Source organism: Rhinolophus hipposideros, assembly GCF_964194185.1.
Source record: "Rhinolophus hipposideros genome assembly, chromosome: 13".
In the NCBI taxonomy this organism is placed as follows: Eukaryota; Metazoa; Chordata; class Mammalia; order Chiroptera; family Rhinolophidae; genus Rhinolophus; species Rhinolophus hipposideros.
The window spans coordinates 20,225,627-20,230,883 of NC_138059.1; the positions used below are offsets into that span (position 1 = coordinate 20,225,627).

General features: G+C 40.4%; 1 pseudogene across 1 annotated transcript; it reads left to right on the top strand.

Moving 5' to 3' along the window:
• The first annotated feature begins 351 nt into the window (after positions 1-351).
• Positions 352-1,014, top strand: LOC308506717 (ubiquitin-conjugating enzyme E2 R2-like; annotated as a pseudogene). Its single transcript has one exon. The product of its transcript is annotated as a ubiquitin-conjugating enzyme E2 R2-like (transcript).
• Positions 1,015-5,257: the final 4,243 nt, after the last annotated feature.

Sequence of the window (5,257 nt, forward strand, 5' to 3'; positions counted from 1 at the left end):
CACCATCATAGGTCCTTGGCGGCCTTCCTTTGCTTCCCCTTAGTGTACTACCTTCAAGGACCCCTGGTGCAGGGGAGGGCTGGAACCTGGAGTGAATTTTCTTAACACCCTGATCCCCTCCCCCTATCCGGTCCCTGTGTGAGGAGAAGCGTCCAGCCAGTGTCCTGTGGGAGGAGAGCCAGGGTCAGCCCACCCGAAGTCTGGGGACTGGTCCGGCTTGCTTGGTGGCGGGTGTGTGAAGACAGGGGCCCAGTGCGGCCTAGGGGCAGAGTGAGCAGAGGGGCGGAGCTTGGTCCAGCTCCGCCCGTGCATGAGAACTGGGGTCAGGCAGCAGCAGCAGCAGCAGCAGCGATGGCCCAGCAGCACGTGACCAGCTCCCAGAAGGCCCTGATGCTTGGGCTGAAATCCCAGCTGGAGGAACCTCTGGGGACCTTTACAACTGGGAGGTTGCCGTCTTCAGACCCCCACCCAACACCCTCTACGAAGGTGGCTACATCAAGGCGCATATTAAACTTCCTATTGATTATCCATATTCACCACCTATCTTGAGATTCTTGACCAAAATGTGTCACTCCAACATTTATGAGAATGGAGATGTATGCATTTCAATTCTTCATCCACCTGTAGATGACTCACAGAGTTTGGTGAACTGCCCTCCCAAAGGTGGAATCCTGCTCAAAATGTCAGGACTATCCTGTTAAGTGTAATCTCATACCTTCTCCTCAGCCCATGTGGATGTTTCGGTTATGCTCAGGATATGTAGGCACAGTAAAGGAAAAGGCAAAGCATATACTGACATCATTAGTAAACAGGTTTCAGCCACGAAAGCCAAAGCAGAGAGCGATGGAGTGAAAGTCCCCACGACTCTGGCGGAATATTGCATCAAATCTAAAGTGCCTCGCAATCAACAGCTCAGATTTGTTTTATAACCACTTGTACAACGACAGCACTGATGATGAAGATGAGGAGGAAGGCGATGCCGACTGTTATGATGATGATTCTGAGGAGTCCTGACATGCTCTTTGGATGTCCCTGTATTGCCCTGCAGTCTCAGGGCAAAGGGAGGGGAGCAAGTGGGGACCCAGAAGTGGCCCCTCAGCAAAAACCTAAGGCAGAGAGTGGGGAAAATGAACACTGCTCCTGCTGATTCTCCTTCTGGATCTCAGTTTGCTTCTTTTTATTCACCTCTTAATGGAGAGAAGGTAATCCTCGACATTATGTCCGAATTCTTGCATTCTTCACCTTTCATCACTGTATTGATCTTTTTTGTTTTGTTTTTGTTTTCCTTTAAACACAAACCCCTGCCTCACTTTGTGTCTACAAAGTGTTCACAGCAAAACATGTTTGGTCTGTTTTTAGATTCTTGAAGAATAAGTCTTTCATCAAGACGTTTAGTGTGTTTAAAGCTGAGAACCCATTGGGAATTCACATGTGCTGCATAGTCTGGGTAGCAAAAGAATATGGAAACAAAGAAACAAAAAAAATTCTACAAAACCAGTTCTTTTTAAAAAAAAGAACTTGCCAAGGTTTAGCTGCTCCATTTACATTAGTGTGTGTGTATTTGTTCAGCCCCATGGTGGTGAACTTTGTTTTTTTCCTGTTGTTATGTCTGGGATAGGGGAGTATCAAGGACTTTGTGGTTAAGTCTGATGAAATGTGTTACTAAGGGCAGAGCCCCTTTAGCCTTCAGAAAATCATCCTAACACAGAGGCCTCAGTACTCTGAGGAGAGAAATCAAATTTTGCTTTTTTGAAATTGATTGGGATCTAAAGCCTGAAATAAATATTCATACTTTACATAGAAAAAAATTAAAAGCTAAAAGCCCAATTAATATAATATTTATATGGACTTATATTAGGGATAGAAATAAAAAGTATACAAATTAATTGAAATAGGTATATTTTAAGTAAATCAAAATATATCATGGCATTTTGCACAATAGAGAAAGTAGAAGAAATGTTAAGAGTGAGATAGATGTGAAAATTATTAATTTTGTGTTTTTAAGGGAAACATAACTATATGTATGTTTTATGTATAGTTAATATGACTTGTATATTGCTCCCTACATTTATACTGGGGAAACTGAGTTTTGATTGAAATCTTCTAAAATAAATCTAGGTATAATCAACTGGTAATACAATAATATTTCTGAGCAGAAATCCTAAACCTACAAAATACATTACAACTCATATTAGTTCTTTTGCTAACAACCAGAAAACATTTGAAGCCCTGGAGATTTTGACTCAGCTTTCTTGTTTTGACTCAGTTTTATTTCTCCTAAGGCTGAATTTGAGAAATATTTCTTCTTTTATGCTATCCACTTTACCTCTCTTTTCTCTTCTTAATTCCCACTGCTCTCCTTTGCTAGTACAAACACATATCTGCTACAGGCAAGTCTTGCCTAGGGATGTCTCTATTGATTGTGACTTTTCATGAGGCTAAGTCTTAAAAAGTTAATATAACTATTATGGATCACATTTTGATATAATTTATATCAGATGTAATTTAAAATTTTCCTTAATGTTATATTCTTTTTTCTCCTTTCTTGTCTTCTCTCCATCATTAAGTGATATTCATTTGTTTTGAATCTTCCTGCTGACAGGTGACTGAATAGCCACATGGAAAGTGCAGTTTCAACATCATTTCTATTAGGTTTGTGAAAAAGTAATTGCAGTTTAAAACGTTAAAAATAATTGCAAAAACCGTAATTACTTTTGCACAAAACTAATATTAAAATTCACTTTATTCAGTAACGGACAAAGAGTAGCATAAATATCAATAGGGTGGATTAATACGCAGGGTTCTTGCTTTTCTCTTACATGTAACAATGGGGTCCTCAGAGACACCACATTTAGACCTCAGTGACAGAAGCCTCTGGGAACTCATGGTTGACTTTGTTATTTGATAGCTGACTCAGGGAAGCTCTGACTGATGCTTAGAAGTGCCTGCTGAAAAACAACTCAGCTGGGCAGAACATGTGCTGAAACTAAATGACAACAGAGAATCCAAACACCTGCTGTCTGGTGAACTGAAATAGGCCACTGTAAGCTAGAAAAAGAGATTTAAAAAAAGAGTCACCAAAACCACACATCTTCAAGAAATTCGGCATTGGATTCAATTGTACACAGTGCACAACCTGAGTAAATATTGTTTTCCAGAGAATTGTTTAGAGAACAGAATAAAGAGATCTGTGGAAAACAGAACACAGGAATTTTGAATATAATAGGCTGTTTGGTTCCCATAATACAGCTGTACGCTAAAGCACTGGTCTTTACAACATAGTTAAGGTCTCCCTCCAGCTCTGAGTTGCCATGTACTTCCCTAGGGCTACACAGGAATGAAAGCCAAGTCAGTGGGAATGGGGGATTATCAGGAATCGAAGAGGATATTACAGAAGTAGGGACAAAACTGTGTCCTGTCCTCTTCCTTTTTCTTAGTGAATAAGAACTGACATTCCAAAGCCAGTTCTGAACTAGGCCATAAACATTCAGTTATTTTCAAGCCAAGTGAAAGTGAAAATCTGTTCTTACAAAGTAGATGTGGGCCTTGTGGTATAGTGTAGGTCCAGAAACAGAAAAATTCCAAGATTGTTTTCACTGAAAAGAGTTAGAACAAGAATGGAACCAACATGTTCAACAATGACTAACGGAAGGAGCTAGCAAACAACAAGGCCTAGTCATACTGCTGAGGCCCACGTCAGGATTTTTTTTTTTGAGATGGAATACATAGAAATTTTAAACATTCGAAAGGCTAAGAAAAAAGGAAAGCCAGGAACAATTTATGTTACTCATGAAAGTATTTGGTAAAGCTCTTCCCTAATAGTTTTGCAAAAATATGTAGGTCTGCCTTTACAGGATGAGATAATGCTCTATTCTAATGTCATAGGTTTTGTGGCAAATTCCATCCTTTCTGATGGGAGATGCCCTTCCTTCATTAAATATCATAATGTAGCATCCGACATTGTGCCTTCTCAAAGATTACTCTGAGGTTCAGGTTGACCAGAGGGCTTGGTACAAGTTGCGTGGTAAAGGATGACCATACTCGTAACACCATGAAGACAGTTAGGCTACATGTCCCTACAGTTGCTGGGTCTGATTAAGAGTCCATAAGAATTCAAGTTTCATGAAGTGGAGTTTGTACCTGATGAATGTGCTTCACAGTCAAATATATCTACATAGAGGTTTTAAAGGTGGTAACATTAGCTCCAAAGCCATTGTGGTATTGACAATGAAAAACAGTACTTAGGACCTCAGAGAGGAGCCCAGGTTGTCCAGGTTGAACAGGGTCTTCCTTAAACACCATCCTGAGGAAAGGGACTGTGGTTAACTAAGTGGCAATAACAATATTTAGTGCTGCCTGCCTGACAGTTGGAATCCAGTAAACTCATTCTTGTTTCTGTCTTTAAGAAGGTTCACAGCACACTTAAAAATGAATTGTATTGTTCCTATCTGTAGCATTAGCTTCCATAATCTCCCTGCAGTACCTCTGATTCTGCATCTGGTACACTGTCTTCAGTGGTTTGTATTATTGATGCCCTGACATAGTGTAGCTACTGCATTACAGCTTCACCTGACTGGCATTTTATGGGGGGAGTTCTCTGCCTGTTCTGGGCTGGGCACTGGGCCAACCTCTCTGAGGTGGCCTCCTAGGTCAGAGGCCTTGTTCCCTTTTCCACTTCTGCTAATAGCCTCTCTTTCACCAACACTGGCCTTGTCAACATGGCACTTTCTGTGCTAGTTTCCAAATCACCATTCCTATGCCATAGACTTTCGTAGCCTTTGTGAAGATGCCAATTTCCTGCCCCAAAGCCAGGTGCTAAAAGGAAGAATGATAATCTCTCTATTGCTCCCCAATTCCCAGAAGCCACTGTACAGCCAGAAAGGCTCTCTTATTTCTGACTTACAAGACCAAAGTGTTCCAGAATCCCCTCTCCTGGTTCTTCCCATCATTTGGCTCAGTTCACACCAAGAAGCAATTTTATGGCCACAATCCAAATGTAATATGAATAAAGCAAGTTAGCAATTAAATGGCCAATATCAGTATAAGACGTTTAAAATAAGCCTCAAGAGGACTACAGAATCTCTGTATTTTCCTCTTTGTATCTTATGTTAAGCAATTTATCACGAAAGAAATGAGTCTTGAGTTTCTTTATAAGACATGAAGTAGATAGATATCAAAATGAGGGAGAAAGTGATAATCAAAGGGACATTCAATGAACAACAGTTGAATAAATGAATAAATGCATGAATAAGAGACC